Below are 22,789 nucleotides of genomic sequence, written 5' to 3' on the forward strand. Positions count from 1 at the left end.
TCCTTCAATGTTCACTTCTCTCTCTCTTTTTTAAATTGAAATATAGTTGATTTACAATGTGTTAGTTTCTGGTGTACAGCATAGTGATTCAGTTATACAGATACATACTTTTTCATATTCTTTTCCATTATAGGTTACTACAAGCTGTTGAATATAGTTTTCTGTGCTATACAGTAGGACCTTGTTGTTTATCTATTTTGCATAGATTAGTTTGTATCTGCTAATCCCAAACTCCTAATTTATCACCACCCCCCGACCCCACCTTTCCCCTTTGGTAACCATGAGTGTCTTTTCTGTGTTCGCTTCTCTTTTAACCCTCTTCTCTCCAACTTGAGATATCAGTCAACACCATCTATGTTGTATTAATTTCTTTTCTTCAGATCTCTACATGTTTAATTCCTTTATCCCCTTCCATCCCACCTCATCAATGTGATCCACGGTCCCACGGTCCCACAGTCCCTCCTGTGATTGGAAACTGTGACAATCTTTCCAATAAACAATCTCACCCTCCACCCAGAACAGCTACATGATGATACATTCAGTTCTCTGAGGTCTCTCATTTTTCTTAACCTCTCAAAGCTAATGATCCCTCTCTTCATACAGTCACCTACAACCTCAGCCACACCCTCAACCTCATGGCCTGGGATTGCTTCACCTCCGAAACATTTAGTAAGAATTTTTCTCTCCAACCATAATCTCCTCCTTGTCCAGCCTCATTTAGCTGCTTTTCCTTACCAGCAGAGATCCCATGATCCACCACTCTTCACCACGTTCTCTAGTATTGTAACTGCCTTGCTCTCCATTAGCCTAGCAAATCCCCAATCTTGCATGAGTTCATCTTCAATTTTTCTCTGTCTACACCCATGCTGTTGAGGTCTCCTGGAGAAATAACATAACATAATGGGTGCTATTTCAACCCCATGTCACCAAGCACTGGTCCCTCAAAGCTGCACAGCAACCCTCATCATCTGCCTGTTATAAACCATTATTCATTCATTCATTCATCCATTCATTCACTTACTCCTTAAATATTTATTAAATGCCCACTCTAGCAGTATGCTGGGTTCTAAGAAATAATTTTGTGCAAGACAGGCAAGGTCTCAATCCTCAAAAAGCTTAAAATCTAGCCTGGAAGACTGAAACCAAAACATTTCCAGAGAAGTAAATTATTTGGAGGCTAACGTTTAAGAAGAATGGTGAATGGGTGAAATATTTACTATGACAAGTAAAGAGAGGAGGAAGAGAAGAGGGCTAGGGAGACAAAGGAGGAGAGCTGGGCAGCTTTGAGGGACCAGTGCTGAATGGCGCAGAGTTGGCATAGCACCCATGGCTGAGTTGTGTTATTTGGCCAGAAGGGTCAGTCGTGTGTGTGCAGATAGGGAAAACATGAAGATGAAATCATCCAAGGTTGGGGTTTTACCACGCTGATGACAGGCAAGGGAGCTGAGAGACTAGAGAGAAATCTTATGGACAAGAGAATTTAGATTAAAAAGTATTAACGGATTTGAAGTGCCTTTTGATAGTTATTTCTTTCCTAAACAGATACTAAAAGTACAACTACTATGGTATGATTGTCCAGAAAATTATTAACAATTAAAGGGCATCCTCATACTCCAAAAAGTTGTAATCACCTTATATATTGTTCTGAGACATATAAAATATTAATTTTTGCTAATTACTAGCTATTTTCTCTTTTCACTTTTTAACATTATACAAGTAGAAAAGAGTGAAAATATTTCCACTTGTTAAAGGTTTGAACATTATAGAAGTACTCAGAATATGAGTGAACTCTCCAACATCCTCCCTCCCCCTTTCCCATTCCCTGTCTCCGCACATAAGCTCTGTTAAGAGCATGGTGTATATCCAGACAGGTCTTGCTTTTATGGGTTTACATACAAAAAGATGTTTGCAGGCATATGTATACACACCTAAGTTGTGGAAACTGCATAGTTAAATTATCTTCTTAAGAGGGGAACAATGTAAAGATTAGAAAGGAGTATCTTCCATTAAATAGGAATAAATTTTATTGCCTATGAAGCATATCACTTGGACCTAAACTTAAGCTTTCTATAAGCTGATAAGAAAGCTCAATAATAGGAAGTGTGTAGCTCAGTGGTAGAGTGCGTGCTTAGCATGCACAAGGTCCTGGGTTCAATCCCCAGCACCTCCATTAAATAAATAATAAATAAATGAACCTAAATACTCCCTCCCCACCAAGAAAAAAGAAAGCTCAATAATAGAGAATATTAATGATCCAGGGAACAAAACAAAGAGCCCACTTGCTGACTCATCAGGCTGCGGCAATGATCTCAAGTAACATTAAACTTTGTTAATACGCTTTTATCACAAATTATATCTAAGTTAGGAAACACAATAGAGACGATCTGTAAAAATAGATAAGGACTCTGTTACATGTTTTCACTACAAACACAGCATTTACACATCTGAAGTGTAAGCTAACTTTAGCTGTTGATATCAGGGTTCAGGAAACAGGTTCTAAATAAAATATAGAAAGTCATAACGTATGGCAATATAGGATTGATAGACAATAAATCATACTTCTTGTTAGTCACTTCAGAACTAATTGAACCCCCATGGAACTGACTCATTGAGGGTTTTTTTTTCTTTTTTCTTTTTTCCTACCTTGAACTAGTCATATATTTCCTACATTGTAAAAACTCAATGCATCTTTTGGAATGTGACCTAGCTTTCACAATTGCTATCTGCCTGTTGCAGCCTCAGTCCAAAATAGAGCTTCTGATAGTTCCTAAGATTAAGGACAGTCAGTTTCTTCCACAATGTGCATATGTACATATGTAATTTTGGACAGAACTATGCAATACATCTTTAACAGCTTGCTTATTTCATTCAACAATATGTTGAATTCCTTTTATGCAGTACATGTAGATTTACCTCATTTTTTAATTCCTCACTCTTTCACAATAGTGAAGTACCACAAGTCATTAAATTACTTTCTTTTCATTAAACTTAATCTTTTATTACTACAAACAATATTCCAATGGGATACTTTGCATATATTTTTGTTTACATAGCTAAGTGTTTCCGTAGTATGCATACCTAGAATTGGAATTTTAGGTTAAAAGGGCTTTCTTTATATTTTTTGTATTTCTGTATCTTGAAGTAAATACAAACTTTCGTGTGTCAAAATGGACAAAGTATATAAAAAGTTAATTCACAGAACAACAAATCTAAATGACCAACAAATACATATAAAAATACTCAAACTAATTAATAGCCAGGAAGATAAAAATTAAACAGTGGTATATCACTTTATAGCTATTAAACTGGCAAACATCTAAAAGACCAGTAAAATTTATTATTGGTGGAGAAAGTTGCCTTAACTTTTCCTAGAAAGCAATATAGCAACATCTATTAAAACTAAAAATATGACAATGAGTGTGTATATGTCCATGTATGACTGAAAAATTGTGCTGAACACTGGAATTTGATACAACATTGTAAAATGATTATAAATCAATAAAAAATGTTTAAAAAAAACCTAAAAATATATATAGACTTTGACCAAAAAACTCACTCTTAGAATCCAATCCCATAAAAAGAAAAGGCCAGAAGGTCAGAAGATATTACAAAGATGTTCTGGACAACATTCATTTCTTTCTGCAAATACTGGTTAAGTGCTGACTGTATTGCCACCACTTCAGAAAAGAACAAGACACAAGCCCTGCCCTCAAGGTTCTCGCAGCCTCTGGGGGAGACAGAGAAGTGCACAAGCAACTGGAGTTCACGAGAGGTGCTGAGGAAGCAATTCAGGCCCGAGATGGAGGGCTGCACAGACTCACTGGAAAGCACGCTTGCGTGACTTGGTAACGTACAGCATGTTTCTGAGGACTTGGATTAAGTTGTGTGGTCAAGGACAGCTGAACAGAGTAAAAGACAACTGCACAGGGAAACATAAGCCTAAACTGGCCATGAAACAAAATCATGTTAATAAAAGTCACAGGTAATTTTTCTAATGGCAGGGGAGACAGAATATGAGGTGCACAATGAAACAAACGATTTACTTTTGGGGAATAGAATCAAAAGCATCTATGATTAAGTGGTAGCCAAAAATGCTGTTTTGTTCTATCCCTGGTACAGAGTACATTCTTGAAAGGTGTTTGTTGAACTAACAAAGACAGAACTGGGAAGCGCATGAAGAAAGGTTTAGTTCAGTGGTGATCATTCTGTAATGGATAGAAATATTGAATCACTATGTTGTGCACCAAGAACTAAGATGATGTTGTGGACCAGTTATACTTTAAAACCAACCAAACAAACTCATAGATAAAAAGAGACGAGATTGGTGGTTAGCAGATGTGGGGTGCGGTGGGGTAAGGGAATGGGAAATTGGATGAAGGTGGTCAAAAGGTACAAACTTCCAGTTATAAGATAAATAAGTGGTACGGATGAAATGTGCCACATGATAAATACAATTAACACTGCTGTATGTTTTATATGAACGTTGTTAAATAAATCCTAAGAGTTCTCATCACAAGGGAAAAATTTTTTTCTTTTATTTTATCTATATGAGATGATAATTGTTCACTAAATTTATTGTGATGGTCATTTCATGATGTAGGTAAGTCAAATCACTACGCTGTACACCTTAAACTTATACAGCACTGTTTGTCAATTATATCCCAATAACATTGGAAGAAAAAAATGTGAAATTAGAATAACTATTAAAAATGTGAATGTAATTTTTTACTTTTTTTAGATTAAAAAACCATTGAAGAAAAAAGACTTAGCTCAGCTAAACTTAGATTAAGTCAATAATCTTACCTATTCAGAACTGTTCCTTGAATAGATTTCCTCCCTTTTTCTTTCCCTTCCCTCTCTCCTTACTTCCATGTTTCCTTCCTTTCATTTCTTTCACCATTTTTCAGAAGGAAAGACTCCAATCAAATTGGAATTTTACATCCTGTTAACCTCACTTTCACCCTGCTATTTCACCATTTAACCACGAGGCAAAATCATCAGCTCTTAAATCATGAACTTTAAATGCCAAAATAGTGTTGAGCAATTTTTAAAATATGAACGTTCCATAAGAAAAGAATGTCTAACATTAAAAACAAACAAACAAAACAGACAGTTCTTTAGAAACTCGTAATCTGTGACAACCAAGATAATGTCAGTAACAGATTTCAGGAAGAGGTCGTCAGGCTCAGCAGCACATCTAGAAAGAAGGTATACTTTCTCCCTAATAATTGTCATTAAAGGTAACGACATTAGCGTGGGTTCAGATGGAAAGGCTGGGACCTCCATGGAATAATGAAAATGTTCCCAGGGTCTAAGTGCTGCTTGGCATGGCTCCCACATCAACAGCAAAACAACTGCATAGCAACCTACACATGCCCATTTCTCACCCTTCACTGTGTGTACAGAGGAGACAATCCCTACTACTCCCTGTCTGCTTTATAAATTTTGTCAAACAGGAGTTGAGCCTCTATGCCAAGTTGAGGAGCGACACAGGCTGGCATTTCCCAGCACATGCTGTGCGCCGCGTGGGTTCCTGGAGCGCTGCCCCTTGGCTTCAGAGGCACCAGAGCCCTTCCCCACCCCCATTTCCTCGCACAAAGACAACACGCAATGATAATTAGCAAGAGTGTGTGAGCTCCCAACTGGCCAAGCACCTTTAGATCTGGTGACCTGTTTTATGAATATCAGGAAAGTGTTTCCAGCTTGTTTTTCACATTCGCAGGAGGACACAGAGTTCACAGTAAGAGCAGAATAGCAGTCACTTCTAAAGCAAAGAAAGCCCGCTCTAAATGCTGCTTTGTTGGGACCCTTTGCCATCTGTTTACTTCCTCATGGCAGCGCTGCTTATCGGGGGATCCAGCAAAGGCACCAACGTGCAAATCCAGACTTTCCCTCTTTCCAGAGGGTGTTTCCTTGAACTTTCCCATCTGCCTCTGAGTTAGATGTAGAAATATTATTTATAAACTAAGACTAGCAAATGACTCACAGTGAAGAAAAATAAATCAGGGTACAGTTTGTCATCTTGAAGAGAAAGAAAGCAAAATGCTCCACAATTGGAGAAACAACTCACTTTTTCAAACCTCCTCAAGGAACATCTTCGAATCATAGGCAGGAAATGGGTTTGTGGGGGTTAAGTGAAGCTCAAGAAAACTCGAGTAGCCAGAGTGAGATCAAGGCTTGTCATGCATATTCACGGGAGGCAACCTGAGCTCCCGTGTGAAACCACATTGTGACTGTGTTTCCTGCACACGCTTTCCATCCCACGCTGCCAGGAAGCAGGGTAACAATGAAGAGACCTGGAGCCTTGGTTCATAACACGGTTCACAATGATGATTGCTCACTGCCGACTTAACCCACACATTTGACTGGATTTTCTTCATCGCCTTATGACAGCTCAAGAAGTATCCATCTGTCAGGATGCATTTTAGAGCCATCGTTGTACAAATGTGAATTTCAGGGCTTTGGCTATTAAGAAGCAAAAAGGAATAAGGTTGTTTATTTTCAATAGAGCCTTGGGCATTTATTATTAATACTCTAATGGAGAAATAGGTCAGTAGAGCATATGCAGGAAGATAATTATCCTCTATACCCTGCTTCTCTTCTCAACACACTTTCTACAACGAAATACCCAGAGTGAGTTTCACCTGCCAGAAAACATAAACCAAGGGCTTTGTTCCAGTGGGATTTAAGGAGGCATGTACTGGATCTTTCATGCAGTCAGCCAACAAATAGAATTGAGAGTAAATGAGTACAGTTCTAGGCACTTGGAAAACTGCAATGAACGAAGGAGATAGAAGTCCCTCCACCAAGAAGCTTGTGACAGCTATTGCCATGCGCTTCTAGGGAGAAAGAACACCTTACTGTGTACCTGTCACAGAAGGTCCTGGACCTTTTTGTTCAAATTCGTTCCAATGCCTGTGATGACTCACTCTGCAGATGAAGAAGGTAGTATGTCTGTCCTCGTGTGCTGTGTGAAAGAAAGAGAGAGAAAGAGGAAAAGAAAGCAATATGGAAACACAGAATAAACTAAGAGGGAGGCTGTTTAAAAAGTGATAGATTTATCTTTGTGATCTAGTGAAAACACAAAAGACCCTAGTACTAGGGAACAAAAGAGACACAAAGGAACACTGGAACAGATGGGAAAACCTGCTATATTCTGTGTTACACAGACACAAAATATTACTGAAATATCAGCTCTCCCTGGCTTTATAAATCTGACATAAAACCCCAAAAACTTCAGAATGATGTTTTGAACTAGATAAGCTGAGTCTAAAGCAAGAAGAATAGATAAACAACAAGTTTCTTCTGCATAACACAGGGAACTATATTCAATATCTTGTAGTAACCTATAATGAAAAAGAGTATGGAAGCAAATATACGTATTATATGTATGACTGAAACATTACGCTGCACACCAGAAATTGACACACTGTAAACTGACTAAACGTCAACAAAAATAAATAAACAAAGCAAGAAGAAGAATCTGGGAGGGAAATGTAATGAGCCCTATCAGATACTGAAATGTAAAGCTTCCATGACTTAGGAGTACAGCACTAAAGTATCAATAAACAGACAAGACAACAGAACTGAAATAATGCCCAGAAACAGTTCCAAATGCACATGGGACTGCGATGTCTAACCAGCATGGCACATTCCCCATGGGTCTGTTGGCCTGCACTGTTGTCAACCATGCTGCATGGTCCTTGGCCTCTTTCTCATGAAGAGGCTCAGTGCTAACCAGAGGCCCTCGGCACAGAGCAGCTCAGGATTAGGAAAGAGTGCCAGGTTTAGGTGGTAAGAAACTGAAGTAGCAATTCTGTTCTACCATTTGTAATTTGGTGAGCTCGAACTCGGAACTTACCTGCACTGAGCTTGGGTTTCATTGTCTATAAGCTGGGAATAATAAAATCTCAAAGAATCATTCTGAGGGTAAAAAAAGTTGATATATATGAATCTACCTAACAAATCCTGGTACTTAAAAAATAAACATATCCTAGCTGAATAGCTTAGTAGGCATCTTAACTTTGGGTTGATTATTTAACAACTTGTTTGTAGACAGAAATTGCTTTCTAAAAATCTCAAATCTTTCTTTGCCACACAACATTAAATAAATAAGTTTTGGAATAAAGAAATAATTATTTTTAAATTCAGCTTTGAGACTCAATGATTTCCTTATAAAGGAAACTCTTTACAAAGTTTTCCAGTGTGTTGATTAAATTCAGCCAGGGAAGTTTGGTTACAGGGCACGGGGAAGGACTTTGTGACTTCAAAGTCAGTAAGGAAAATGTGGGATTTTAAAGATCATCCTGGGCTGAAACGGGACTAAAAATGGAAAATTGTCTTGTGAATAGGGGCTGCCCGAAGCCCAAGTGCAGCATCAAAAATGGAGACTGATTCTTGCACAAAAGAAGCTTGAACAATTTATGGAGAGGGTAGCATTACAAACACAATGGCATGTAAATTTTTAATTTCAACCTTTAGTTGTACTGTATAGATCAGTGCCTAAGGGATAAGAGGATGTTGAAGAAAGTGATAGGAATGAAAACATGGAAAGTGCATATTCTCTGGGAAAACATCGTGACAAAGGACAGTCTTGAACACTGTCAGGAAGGGATGAAGTGGCATCACTTGGTGAAAAGTGCCAGGCTGAATGGTCTTTGGATGCCTCAGAGGTGGACAGTGATTGAAGTAAGGGACAGTAAAGGGTTTGATGGGCACAGAAAAGGCCTCAAGACAGTGAGTGTGCAATAGGGTGACAGAACACTAGGTGCGTAACTAATTTACTTCTGTTAGGCAAATGGTGAAAAGCATGCTTGCTGCTGAACAGGGTGGTTTGTACAGGAGGGAACTAAGGGTTCCAGAGATTAAAAACTATCCCCATTGTCTAGATACAGTGCTCTGGTCTGAACAGCCTATCCCTGTGGGAATGGGTAGAGCATAGGGCTTCAAGAAGCCCTGCAGAGAAAGGACTTACAGAACTGGTAATTCCCTGGACAGAACAGTAGAAGGGAAAGGACAGACAAAGTTAGGCATATCGGAGGCTGACAGAAGAACGGAGCCATTGATGACAACAGGGAACTTCAGACCTGATAAGGGTTTGTGAGGTGAACAGGGACAGAAAATAAGCCTGATTTTGTCTGCATCTAACTGTAGGTGATAAATAATCAATACATAACCCAAAGTCTACCAGGAAAAAAAAATCAAAACTCTAGATATAATAATTTCTGAATTCTTAGCAAAAGAATATTATGCCGTTTTTTCATCATAAGGCTAAAAGTTTTATTTTTCCCATTTAGAATATGCACAAGAAGTATTTATCCCTGTCACTGACCTACACCTTATTCAAGGAAAATGTATCTGTTACAGGCACCAGTGAAAGAGTCTTTCCTTCCACCCCCTCCTCAACAGAAAAAAATAGCAAAGGAGCGCATTTTTGGCAGTCTGCTGAGAGGGGAAGCAATTCACACAACATCATCGCCTCCACCATCTGTCTTGCTCCAACATTCACCAGCTGCTAGATTAATGCATTTCCTCTAGGGCATCATGTTGGCCCTCTCTTGGACACTGGTCAGTGAATAGGTAAGATATTTCTAGGTCACTGTGTGGACTCTGAGATGGATGTCAGTGTTGGGGCCGCAGTTGGTTGTGATGGAAACATAGGGTATACACAATCAGTGTCTGTGTCACAAATATCACATGAGAAAATCGACATCGTCATTTTATCATTAATATCTTGTTATTTATAACTGGACTGATAATTCTACTAACTCACCAGGTTTGGTTCTGAACAATCCTCAGGTGTTTCTCCCTGCCCCCAACTTCAAGACAAGTGCCCAATGGATTTTCAAAGAATTCTGAGAATTTTCAAAAGAATGTATTACATTAGCAAACATTTTTAGTGGCAGACCTTTTATTATCTTAATGAGAACCCCTATACATGAAAGAGGTGATAGACATGAAGGTCTTTCTCATCTCATTTAAAATGTCAGGGCTGGATGGGGAATCTGTCATTCTCTATGAACCTCTGAGGTGTCTGGTAATGAAGGCAAGTCCAAAGAGAAGCCAGCATCTGCTGAGCACCGGCCGAAGAGTGTGGCTGCCACAGAGACTGCAGAAAGCAACACTCCGCTCTGATGTGCTTTTAGATGTATCAGCCACACCTTGTGATACAAAAAAACAAGCTTTAGAGTCAGACAGAGCTGGGTCTGAATCCTGCTGTATGATCAACAGGTTATTAGCCTCTCCAAGACTCAGTTTAAACATCTATGAAGTGGATATCATAACACTCATCTTAAAATGTTAATTTGGGGGGAACAGGAGGTAATGAGTGTAAAGAGCTAGCACAGGGCCTAACATACAGTGAGCGTTCAAAACTGATAGGTGGTGATAACAGTTATTAGTATAACAGTAGTAACAACAACAATCATAATTGCCTTACTTTATAGAGTAAAGCCACCATAGTGTTATGAGAGCGAGCTGTTGGTAATGAGTTCACACCCGGCTAGTCTGACCTGGAATGGAACATCTAACTCTCCTAACAGAAAGCACATCAGCACATGAGGCGTTAAGGAATCAAAATGCCACCTGGGTGTAAGACCCCTCAATGGATACCTTGAGCAGAGTACCTGTGATTTTGGTTAGAAGACCTTGACAGCCAAACTAAGTAAGATGTCTTCCTGCCGGCAAGATCCTGGAAGCTCCTTCTATAGAATGGACACTGTTTTAAGTTAAGAACCTCCAGGCAAACAGATTCCACAACTTCCCTTAATAACCCGTGTCAGTGCTTAGCAGCTGTCCACCTGGGTAAGTCATCAGAGCTAATCTAAACCCTTTGTGCTCTGGTTTTAGGCCAGTCATCTCACATTTAATTCAGGTTTTATTGATATGTGTATTGGTATCGGACCAAATTACAGCTAGAAATATATACACATGCTAACTTGAGCTTTCAGTAACAGCCTAATCAACTCCGATGAGTTAACATGCCAGAGAGAGTGGCACTGTTAATGTCATCAGAAATACATCAGCAGTGTTTGCTTAAAGTCACAGCCCAAGCTCCTCCTTGACAGTTGTCGGACGGGGACTCACGTGACATGAATTAGAAGTGAGCAGCATTTTAAAAACAAGCAAAATGAAAGGAATTGTCCATAGTCTTTTCTGCAGAGTCTACTGCATCCCAGGGTGTTGGGTCATTCTCTTTAGAAGCGATCCCCTCCCACCCATAGTATCCCGGATTAATCAAACAGCCACAAAAATAGCAAATCCTTTGAAGCTGCCATCGAGCTGCAGGCGACTTTTCTTTCTTTATCACTATGTGTTAGAGAAGTCTCAGCACAGGGGCCACTGCTTTGCTGGGTGGATCAGGAAAGCAGAGCTAGAAGGAGACTTGGGTGGGATGGCAGCGCCTGCCCAGACGCCTTCCCAGCAGACCCAGGATAGCCGCCCAAGACCCCACGGACTTCACATTCAGACTCAGTCAGAGTTCCTGGAGAGTGTTTTTCAAAACATGGCCTGTCTCTTGGGTACTGCTCGCCACTCCCCACAAAAAAAAAAAAAAAGTGGTGAAAAATGTTCAGAAAATTTGGAACACGGAATGGATTGACCAGGAGCTAAGGGGGCACAAGCTTCATTTGTGTGGGTTCCATCCAAAGCCCTTCACCTAACGCACATTCACGATTTTGTGTCCTGTGGACTGCAGTTGCCCTGGCTGCTCTGAGACCCACCTCCCGCTTCTGTGTAACAAGACTCCTAATCTCTCACCCACATCTAGTGGTTCCTTTTCTTAAAAGGGCCGCCAGAAAGAGCTTCAGGACCTGCAGAATCTGGACCCCAACCCCAACTTCATACCATGCTTCTCTTTGGGAGACTCATAACACCTGTTTGTTTATTAAACTCCCTAAATCCTAAAGGAAAGACTTCTGCTTAATTTTACTTAATCTGATGTTTCCTCACATGGGAGCAAGGTGACATCCTTTCCTACCTATGGCTGGAGTCACGGCCCCACCACTTCCTGACCCTGTGCAATTTTTTGGACTCCCTGATACCCAGTTTCCTCCTCTGTGTAACGAGGTTCATGGCGCCTGGTCTAATTATGCATACTGACCAGCCTGCCACATGGGAGGGAGATGATAGGTGAGAGTGCACAGAAGTCCTCATGTCACTGGGCCCTTCCAGAGGTCTGCACACCCCTGTCCCAGCCTTCGCCTCTCTAGACACTGCTTCCTTAAAGACCTTTCTCCTGGCAGGTGAGCAGGACTCCAGAGTCCCCGCGGGAAGTGGCTGTCTTTTCCAGAGCTTTCACGTCAGGCCCACTGCCACTCTCAGTTAGAATCTTCTGTGTGCTGTCTGAGCTCACAGGCAGGACTGGGTGCTTGAGGACACATAGAGAAAAAGAATTGGAAAAGATAACCAGGAGGAACACAGTGACTGGCAGACTGGCCCTGTGTTTACATCAGGGGAACATAAAATGGATGTGAATCTAATCCTTAACCAGGTGTTTGTAAATTTTTGTATAGGAATGAACTGACGATAGTATTTTCTGTTCTTTTTAAGCATTCAGTTTCTAGAAGGAGACCTTAAATGCCATTTTAAACTTGGGAAGAGAGGGCTACCTTCACCTATCCACTGAGCCTGTTCAGGAGCCCTGATGAAACAAGAAAGACAAGTTCTAGGCTTCCCACTCTCCCACTAAAGTAACCCCTCCCCCCCGAAGATCCACTGGTCCAAACTTCAGAGTAGAGACCTGGTTGGGGGTGAGGGCATGGAGGCTGGAGGCATAAATGGCTAGCACAGTTCCCATGTGTGACAGGCATGGGGCAGCCTCTAGAAAAGTTTGCTCCTGAAGGGCAGTTGAGCTGTGTTGGAAAGAGCCCTATGGCTGGAGTCACAGCCCCACCACTTACTGCAGGAGCACAACTTCTTGGACCCCCTGAGACCCAGTTTCCTCCTCTGTGTAGCAGGGTTAATGGTACCTGGTCTGCACTTAATTATGCTGCATTTAATAGCTGTTGCCCCTGAGTCTGGGATAATCAAGGCATTGAGTCCTCAGCAGGCATTAAACAAAAACCTGCCTTGGGGGCTGCGTGCCGCCGACTGCAGCTGCAATGTCATTCCACCTCCCTGACCATCACTCAGACCACGTCCCCTGTCATTTCCACTTCCTCCCACTTGGATTTCTACCTACAGGGACAGCTGGAGGTCACCGGGCTGAGACAGAGGAGGCCCAGACGGCCAGCCGCGGGGCACAGGCTTCCCCTGCGAGCACCAGGGAGGGCTGCAAGAGGAGGGTCCCCTGAGCACAGGGCGTTTTGGTTTTGGTTCTGGGGTTTTCTCTCCTTTGTTCTTTCACCCAGGAAAGCATCTGAGTCCATGCTTATCTTCCTGGCTGATTTCTTGCCTGAATCTAGTCTTTTTGTTCCTAATCCAACAGGATGAATCTTCACGATTTCATGTCACTTTCTCTCTTTCCCTTTGAACTCCCATCTCTTCCTCTTCTGTTCTGATCTCCTTTCTCCACGTTGCCATCCTTTTTACCTCCTCGGTCCCCTCAAGTCTTTCTGAAGCTTCTGCACAGATAAGCAGATAATGCACTTTTCTCAGGAGGGGTTGGGAGAAACACGCAAACATCTGTGGCTGCCCGAGAGCCACTAAGGTCAGCCTGCTGCTCTGGGAAACACACTGACACTGCAAGCCAGCGCCTCCATCCAGAGGGGAGCAAAGTAATTTTTATCCTTAGAACACGCGAGGCACCCTGTTATTTTCCATTCCAGTCTATTTAATTTTTGTCTTCATTTTCCCCTTCCTTCCTTTTTTGCTCTCTCTGTCTCCCACCCCTTAGCCTTCCCCACTCTCCGCTGTTCCTCACCCACTAAACTGATCTCAGGACCCATAACTGTCATTACTGCCGTTCATGGGCTGAGACTTAGGAGCACTGTCCACCGCCCTGGGAAGAGGCCTGCTCCTTCACTTTCTGAAACACACACTATCTGTATATAATAAGAAATCCATTCCTCCTCAAACAGATGAAATGAGAATTCTCCTGAAGTAACCTGAGAGACAAAGACAGAGGACAGCAGTCTTTAAGGTACATTGTGGAGCCATCTCGGGGTCTGGAAGTGGGGATAATTTTCTAGACGCTTTGAGGTTCCCTCCTTCCTCTCTTCGTGGTGACCTAGTGTTTTCCACTTCCCTCCCTTCTCTCCCCAGAAAAGTTCTGAGGAAGGATCTTGTGGTGGGCAGAATAATGGCCCCTCGAAGATGCACCGTGTCCTGTCCCTGGCACCTGTGAGTATGTTTATGTTACGTGGCGAGGGGAAATTAAGGTTGCAGATGAAATTAGGCTGCTAGTCAGCTGATCTCGTAATGGGAGGATATGTGGACTGTCTGGCCAGGACCAGTGTCATCACAAGGGTCCTTACAAGTGGAAGAGGGAGGCAGGACTGTCAGAGTGATGTCACAGAGGAAGGACTCCGTGACTTCTGGTTTCCGGCTCTACTGCGAGGAGCTTGGCAGTTGCCTCTCCATCTTAACAAGTCAAAGGCTGACAGACTGAAAAATCAGCAATTCCTCTTGGACTCATAAGAGAGAGGAGGACACAGGGCAAGCCACTGCCTGCAAGATTAGAGAGACAGGCAGGCAAGTGCGAGGCATTTCTGCCACGCTAACAGAGACTGGAGGGGAAGGCACCTCAGAAACCCCCGCCGGGGTTATCGTTAGCGACGAGCTGCTGCAGGCTCAGCGCAGACAGTACTGGGAGTCAAAGCCTCCAGGAGGACCCCATCTTATGGGGTCCCCACAATATTGTGAGATTTATCTGCAGAAGTTTATTCAGGTTCCCATGGTAAATACTGGAGAAAAGTCCTCTCTTACTTCCAGCAGAGGGAGGGGGGAAGAAACCATTTAAAAATAACCAGAACGTTCTTTCTCAGCAAGGCCTGGCCTCTGGAGAAACTAGTTCACCGAGCCTAACCTGCCGGGCAGGGGAAGGAAATACCCAGCTCCAGCCCACGCAGCCCCCCTTTTCCGTCTAACCCCTCTAAGGTGGGGTGGGGGGCCTGAGAAACACTTGTGGGTTCACAGTCCAGGGGCGCAGGCTTCCTGGAAAGCTGAGAGCCAGACACAGGACTGTGGGCAGCTTCTCCTCCCCCCACCTCGCCACCACCCTCCTAACGGCCTATTCACAGCAGTTCCTTTTAGGACATTATGTCCGGCCATCAAGAAGAAAATGACAAGACAGACTAAGAGACAAAAGACACAATTTGAAGAGGCAGAGCAATCATCATAAACAGACCTGACAGGGATGTTGGAATTATCAGACTGAGCACTTAAAACAACTTTGATTAACATGCTCTAATGGATAAAGTAAACAACGAGCCAGAAAGACTCCACCGGCCACTGTTGGCTTGGAAGATGGAAGGGAGTCACAAGGCAAGGATTGGGGCAGTTACTAGAAGCTGGAGAAAACAAGAAAGCAGATGCTTCAGAAAGGAAAACAATCCTCCCAGCTGCTTGATTTTAGCCCAGGGAGACCCATTTCAGACTTCTGACCTCCAGAACCCTAAGATAACACATGTGTGTTATTTAAAGCCACTAAGTTTGTGATAATATATTACAGAAGCAGTAAGAAATGGATACCCATTTATCCTTGGTCAATTACAACACCTATGAGTCGAAGCATTTCTGAGCCCACAGTTTATTTAAAACACCCACTTTCTTCTTCCCAGGCTCGCCCTGACACTTGTCCTCACTCTGGGAAATGAAGTATGGACAGCTCAGTGGCCTGCGAACCTGCAGAGCCCTGAGACCTGGCAGCTGGGGGACAGGGTGGGTGACTGTGATGCTGAGGAGTGGGCGTTGCCTGGAGGACTGGTTCTTCCTCCGACTTCTCAGCAATGATCACAAAACTCTGTTATCCTGCAAACTGTAATTCTACCTGATCTACCTGATTTTTTGGTTGTTGTTGAGTTAAATTTTTTTGACTTTGTATATATATATTTTATTGAAGTATAGTCAGTTTACAATGTTGTGTCAATTTCTGGCATACAGCATAATGCTTCAGTCATACATGAACATAAGTATATTCATTTTCAGATTCATTTTCACCATAAGTTACTACAAGATATTGAATATAGTTCCCCTGTGCTATACAGTATGAACTTGTTGTTTATCTATTTTATAAATATTAGTATCTGCAAATCTTGAACTCCCAATTTATCCCTTCCCACCCCCTTCCCCTACTGGTAACCATAAGTTTGTTTTCTATGTCTGTGAGTCTGTTTCTGTTTTGTAAGTAAGTTCATTTGTCTTTTTTTAGATTCCACATATAAGTGATATCTTATGGTATTTTTCTTTTGCTTTCTGGCTTACTTCACTTAGAATGATAATCTCCAGGTCCATCCATGGGGCTGTAAATGGCATTATTTTATTATTTTTTATGACTGAATAGTGTTCCATTGTATAAATATACCACAACTTCTTTAGCCAGTCATCTGTCAATGGACATTTAGGTTGCTTCCACATCTTGGCTATTGTATATAGTGCTGCTATGAACATTGGGGTGCATGTATCTTTTTGATTATCAGAGAAATGTAAATCAAAACTACAATGAGGTATCACTGCACACCAGTCAGAATGGCTATCATCAAAAAGTCCATAAACAATAAATGCTGGAGAGGGTGTGGACAAAAGGGAGCCCTCCTACACTGTTGGTGGGGATGTAGTTTGGTTTTTGTTTTGTTTTGTTTTGTTTTGTTTTTTCAGAATAAAGGCAGTCACTGTGCCTTAAGATCTAAGCTGGCTAAGCTGGAGGGCCCCCTAACAGACATATCCCAGAGCAGACAGTGTGGGGAGGGCTTCTCACAATGCAGTGATCAGTGCTGCTGTGAGCTCCCAACCAGATGGAGCTGACCTACTAATTCTCCTTCACCAATTCACCGTTAGATTCTACCTCAGGACTGCCACTGAGCGGACTAGAGGTCTTGAGAAAATGAGTTAAGCTCCAAACTTAGTTTCCTCTTCAATAAAATGCCAGCACTGCCCCATTCAGAGACTCTGGCTCCACCATCCACAGCAGACACTTAACCACAGCTCTGGGAAGACGACGTGAGGATGTCTCCACTGGTTTATAGCTGCTTTCTCTCTGCTGTAAAGCCCAAGATTTTGCATACATTCCCTTCTGGACTTGAAATGGATTGTGTGTGTGTGTTATAAAATTATGATAACATATTAACTATATAGAATTCTACTCTGATTGTGAGTCCACTCACCAGGCCCAACATTTACTGTCCACTCAGGAGTCTCCTCTCTATGAGGTCAGTTAGGAGTGTGTGGCATGTGCGGATGACACCAGGGAAATAACTAGGAATGGATATTTTGCCAAGACTTTTCCTTCCAGCCAAGACACAAAGCTTAGATTGCTTTTACCTCAAAATATTCTTAGTGTTGTGGGTTTACAAATTCTGACATGCTTTGTGATCTTCAGAATGCTAGATTCTTCCCTGATAGCATCCTTACATTAGAGAAGCTCTAGAAGACTAACAACCCCCACTGCTCCACGTCTTTAGAATGGACGATTCAACTTTATCATGAGTCCTGGTCGACTAGTTGGCTAGTCCACAGTGTTCATGGCCCTAAGCTTTGTCCTGTTCAGCCTCTAGCTAATCCTCATTTTATGCAAGGGGCAGGGAGCAGGGGAGGGAGGTGCATAAACTTTAGCTCCACGTTCTAGGAGTTAGGTTCAGTCACCTTTTGGATCCACCTCTGTGGCAAAATCTGATAACTAGGATTCTGAGTGCTGAGATTCTTGCCTTTGCAACTGGCCAAATTTTCAACCTGCTAGAATTCTCTTGCCCCTTGAAGCTTGAGACTCTGCCACGCTCTTGTCAATCTCCCTTCTTGGAATAATCTTAACCATGAGCTGCTAACAACCTTCCCCAGCATCCCTGCCCATCTAAGTTCTTGGTGTATCCTAGAATGTCACCACCTGCCAGAATTCCATGGGGACACACGGCAACCTTGTGATGAAGGACCACCCTTCTCCTCATTCCTGTCCTGCTACCTCGTCTGCCGACTGCACTTTATCTTGGCACCTGTTCCCCTCAGCCCCTCCCAGGCTGCCTGTCCCACTGCAGTTAACTGGGTTATGCCTGGCCTGATCCCAAGATATGTCAACAATTGATAGATCACACTTTAGGGGCCAGAAAATCTTATTAGACTGAAATGTTAATTAGGACAGGAACTCTTGGAATGTGGCAGCAGGCAATGCTATCAAGGTTTGGACAGTGGGGAATGTGTAAGCATCACATTAGGGAATTACTCTCTGAGCAAAATCCAAGATGAGATCCTCGAACTAAAGAAAAAAATGGCAGCTGATTTTACAAAGCCCCCTAAGAAGTTTAAAAATTTCTTCGTGTTGTTTTTTGTTTATTTTTTTAATTTATTTTTAACTGTGGTAAAATACACATGACAAAATTTACCACTGTAACCGTTTTGAAGTTTACAGTTCGGTGGCATCAAGCACAGTTGCACTGCTGTACAACCATCCACCTCCAGAACTCTTCTCATCTGGCAAAACTGCGACTCTGTACCATTAAACAGTAAACTCTTCTTCCCTCATCCCGCCTCCAGGCTCTGGCAACCACCCTTCTACTTTCTGTCTCTGTGAATTTAACTACTCTAGGTATCCAATACGAGTGGGATCATACAGTATTTGTCTTTTTGTGACTGGTTTATTTCAGTCAGCATAATCTTTTATGCTTGATGTTTTTCTAGTTTCACGTGAAAAAAACTCTGTTCCCTATGCTTACAATGCTTTTCCTTATATCTCATTTCTACTCATCCTGTAAGGCTTTGCTCAAGTCTTCTTCTACTAAATGGTCATCTTTAGAAGAGCAGGGATTTTTATCCGTATTGTTTAATGCTGTATGATCATTACTGAGGAGAGTACCTAGTGCTAGGAAGTGCTCTGTAAGTGTACATTGAATAAAAGATGTGTGAATAAATTAATATCCCAGATTTTATTGCTAACTGCCTCCTCTAAACTTCTACAGCATGTGGACACAGTCCATACAACTTATTTGACTCTTAACATGTACATTTTGTAGTGGACATTTGTGTTGTCCACTAGCTATGCATCGTTCCCTCCTAGCACACTGCTAGAACCACACTCTCCCACCCCCTTGAAGCTAGGGGTGGACATATACTCACTTAGACAATGACAAATGAGCAGAAATGACACCTGTAACATCAAGAGGGTATTCATCACCTGCCCTTTCTCCTGCTTCAGTGATCATGAAAGTCAGTCAGTGTGGAGCCCTATTTGGCCTGGCTTCCTCAGGGACTGCAGTGAGCTAAACCCCCAAGACAATCTGTGATGACCATGTTGAAGGAGTGAGAAATAACCTCCGTTGTTACAGCCCTCCAAAATGTGGGGGTTATTTGTTTCTGTAGCGTAACCTAGCTGCTCCTGCCTTGTACACACTTTATCTGCTACTTGTACATACTGTACTTATCTGTTAACTTGTGTCTTCTCTCTCCAAATGGATCTTAAGCTCTTTGAAAGAAGTGATTATGCCTTATGGCCCTTTGAGTTCTCTTTTCCAGTTCAGTGCCTTAAACATTGTAGACACTTTACAAATCTTTACTGTTGGTGGGTGGTATGATGATGGTGGTGGTGGTAAAGATGAAGATGACAAAGACAGGAAGTCAATAACTTGTACTTATATTTTGAAGCAACCACTTTGACTTCTGCATTCTTGAATTTAAAAAATGCCTATTTAGAAACAGAAACAGACTGGAGTTTGCCATGGTTTTTGAACTTATAAAATATGTACATTTTGATCATACTTTTTATGTAATCTAGAAGCCTGATCAAACAGAAACTTATATGTAAACAATGCTGAGATTCTAGTCATAGTAATTCTCATGTTCAATTTGACTATTAGCTATAAGTCATAATGAAAGATCATGATTAAGAAGGTATATATACTTTCAACCTGTCACACACTGGTTTAAAACATATTTCCCTCCATGTTTGCTTTATAATTCCTAGTTACAGTGCTGGATATTCTGCAATCTCTGAATTGGCTCCAATGCTATCCTTTTCCAGTTTCAATGATTGCCCATTCTGAAAACATTCTCTTAGCAAATGAAAAAACAAAGCCATCCCTGGAGTTTGGCTTTGGGTATCCCTAAAAGAATTGAAACTGCTATGGATAATTTTCCCCTGGAAATGAAGAAGGGCTCCCCACATCAAAGCATTTGTACAGCCTTGGACAGAGGATTATGACAACATTTGCCATGTTTTCCTCTACGAACAACTGAGTCCAAATCTAATTTACAATCAGATCTTTAAAAGTATGACAATTCTAACACACATTATAAACTGACTATCAATTTAAAATTTAATTAATTAATTATTTTCTAAGTAAGACAATTCTCTTGGGGCTACTTCCTCACGATTATTTAATCCCAGCAATTTACAGGGCACCTAAAGATTGTACTACTTACAAATGAGGGAGAAGCAAGATTAATCCTTCTGTTTGCTCATCCCCAGCACAGACTGTTATCATTTCCCCCCCCCCCATGCCTCTGGTCCATTTCACAGTCATGGAGACCAATGACACCCGCTGTTTGTTTCCCACTGCTCAACCTTCACTTTTTCACACAGTCTCAGGCATGGGATTTCTCCTCCCTCCTGTCAGTATTTCAACCTCCTGTCCTTTCTCCAATTACGGTGCATATCTCCAACATTGATTCCGTATCCCTGTTCTCATTTTCTCTTTCCCTAAGTGCTTTTGAGAGAGAAGATAATTGAGGGATGTCACTCAGAGATCACTATCTTCTGCTGACACTGAACATCTTCCCAAATGGATGGATGGGCAAAGTAATGCTTAGACTAAAGTCAGGAAGATGTGGTGGAAGGTCAAATAGAGAAGAGGTAGAGGGTGGAGTTCACTCTGTAGAATCTGATTGGTGAAGGCTGAGATAAAATTAATTACAAATATGCAAAGAGAAGGTGGTCATATGAAACTCATGAGAAAAGAAACAGAAGTCCCACTTCCTACTCCACACCCAGCCCTCCTCATAGGATTTTCTAATTCCCATGTCAATCCCTTCTCTTTCTATACTCATTCATCACCCTTATTTCTTTCTCTCATTTACAATCCTTCAGCACACCTGAGCATCTCTACTTTAGAAATACACCTTAAGTGCACCCACTATTAGCATCCTAGTCCAAGCCACCATACAGTCCTGCCCGGGCTACTGTGATAACCTCTAACCTAGTCTCTCTGCATTACCACCCTCACTTCCCTGCTCTATTCTCAACACAACAGTCAGGATGATCTTTTTAAAGCAGAAGTCACATAACATCATTCCTTTGCTCCAACATTATATCCTCAGCTCACAAGATTAAAATCCCAAGCCCTAATGAAGCTTCCAAGGCGTTACATGATCTGTCCTCTGATACGCTTCTGAGTTCATCCCCTACTGCTGCACTCCAGCCCCACTGATCTCCCTGCTATTCCTCCAACACCCCTACTAGGTTCCTACTTTGCTGACACTATTCCCTCTGCTTAGAAAGGTGCCTCACTAAATACCCACACAGCTCCTTCTTTGAACTAGCTGAGCTACAAGCTGAGCTATGAGATAAGCTACTCTAACAAAACACGGTCACTTAATTCAGAATAGAATTTTATTTCTGTCTCATGTAAACATGCAGGGATCGCAGGGCAGCTCTACCACCTCACTGTGTGGTCTCCTGTTGTCACCTTTTCCCAGTTAGCAGGGAAAAGGTGTTTTTTTAAAAAGGTGACCCAGACAACGAAGACCTACTGCATAGCCCAGGAAACTATATTCAGTATCTCATAATAACCTATAATGGAAAAGAATCTGAAAACGATTACTATATATATGTATAACTGAGCCATTTGCTGCAGACCTGAAACATTGTAAATCAACTATACTTCAATTAAAAAAAATTACAATTAAAAAAAAAGATGACCCAGACGTTGCATACATCACTTCTTCTCACATCCAGCTGGCCCAAAATTAGTCCCCGGCACACACAGTTGCAAGGAAAGCTGGGAAATGTAGTCAGTACCATTTGCTTAGCAAAAACTCTGAGGTGCTATCACTAAAGGCAGTAAGAGGATGAAGGATGCTGGAGTGCTGTTAGCCATCTCTGTTGCATCTTCTGTTGGTACAGGACTCTGCTCAAATATATCCTTAGCAGAAAAACCTTCCCTTTTTACCCTTCTGAAGATACCCTTCCATGTCACTCTTTACTCCTTTACTCTACTTTTTATTCCTTCTCAGCAAGTATCATCAGCTGATATATTTTAGTTTTATGTGTTTATTTACTGCTTCCCCTCACCAGAATGAAACACCAAACACTGTAAGGGCAGGGACTTTACTTTGTTCACTGCTGTATCCCAGTGCCTAGAGCAGTGCTGGGCACACAGTAGGCATTTAAAAATATTTGAGTGAATGAATGAATTAATAAATGAATAGATGTTGAATCACATTGAGAGTTCAATAAATACGTAGTGGAGGATGGTGGAGACAGGATTTTAATTTCCTTTTGAAAGTTGGAGGAACAGTAATTAAAGCTGCTAACAATTATCTGTCTCTGCAATACATTTCCTTTCATTGAAAATAATTAGTAGAATGCGCCATCTATTTTTTTACAAATATGGAGCATATTAGGGTTCTCCAGAGAAAGAGAACTAGTAGGATATATATAGACATACAGAGAGAAGAGGAGGTTTATTGTCGGAATTGGCTCACAAGGCTT

At 41.7% G+C, this 22,789-nt stretch overlaps 1 long non-coding RNA gene across 2 annotated transcripts in view; it reads left to right on the forward strand.

Moving 5' to 3' along the window:
- LOC140697709 (uncharacterized) overlaps positions 1–15,669 on the forward strand; it is a 60,645-nt gene extending 44,976 nt beyond the window's left edge. The window contains exons 2-4 of one of the 2 annotated variants that reach the window (XR_012074959.1): positions 14,019–14,080; positions 14,203–14,280; positions 15,180–15,669. This is a non-coding gene — a long non-coding RNA (uncharacterized lncRNA). The remainder of the gene's footprint in view (positions 1–14,018; positions 14,081–14,202; positions 14,281–15,179) is intronic. The other variant, XR_012074960.1, reaches the window with a different exon arrangement.
- The last annotated feature ends 7,120 nt before the right edge of the window (positions 15,670–22,789 follow it).

Source organism: Vicugna pacos, chromosome 8 (genome assembly GCF_048564905.1).
Source record: "Vicugna pacos chromosome 8, VicPac4, whole genome shotgun sequence".
Lineage (NCBI taxonomy): Eukaryota > Metazoa > Chordata > Mammalia > Artiodactyla > Camelidae > Vicugna > Vicugna pacos.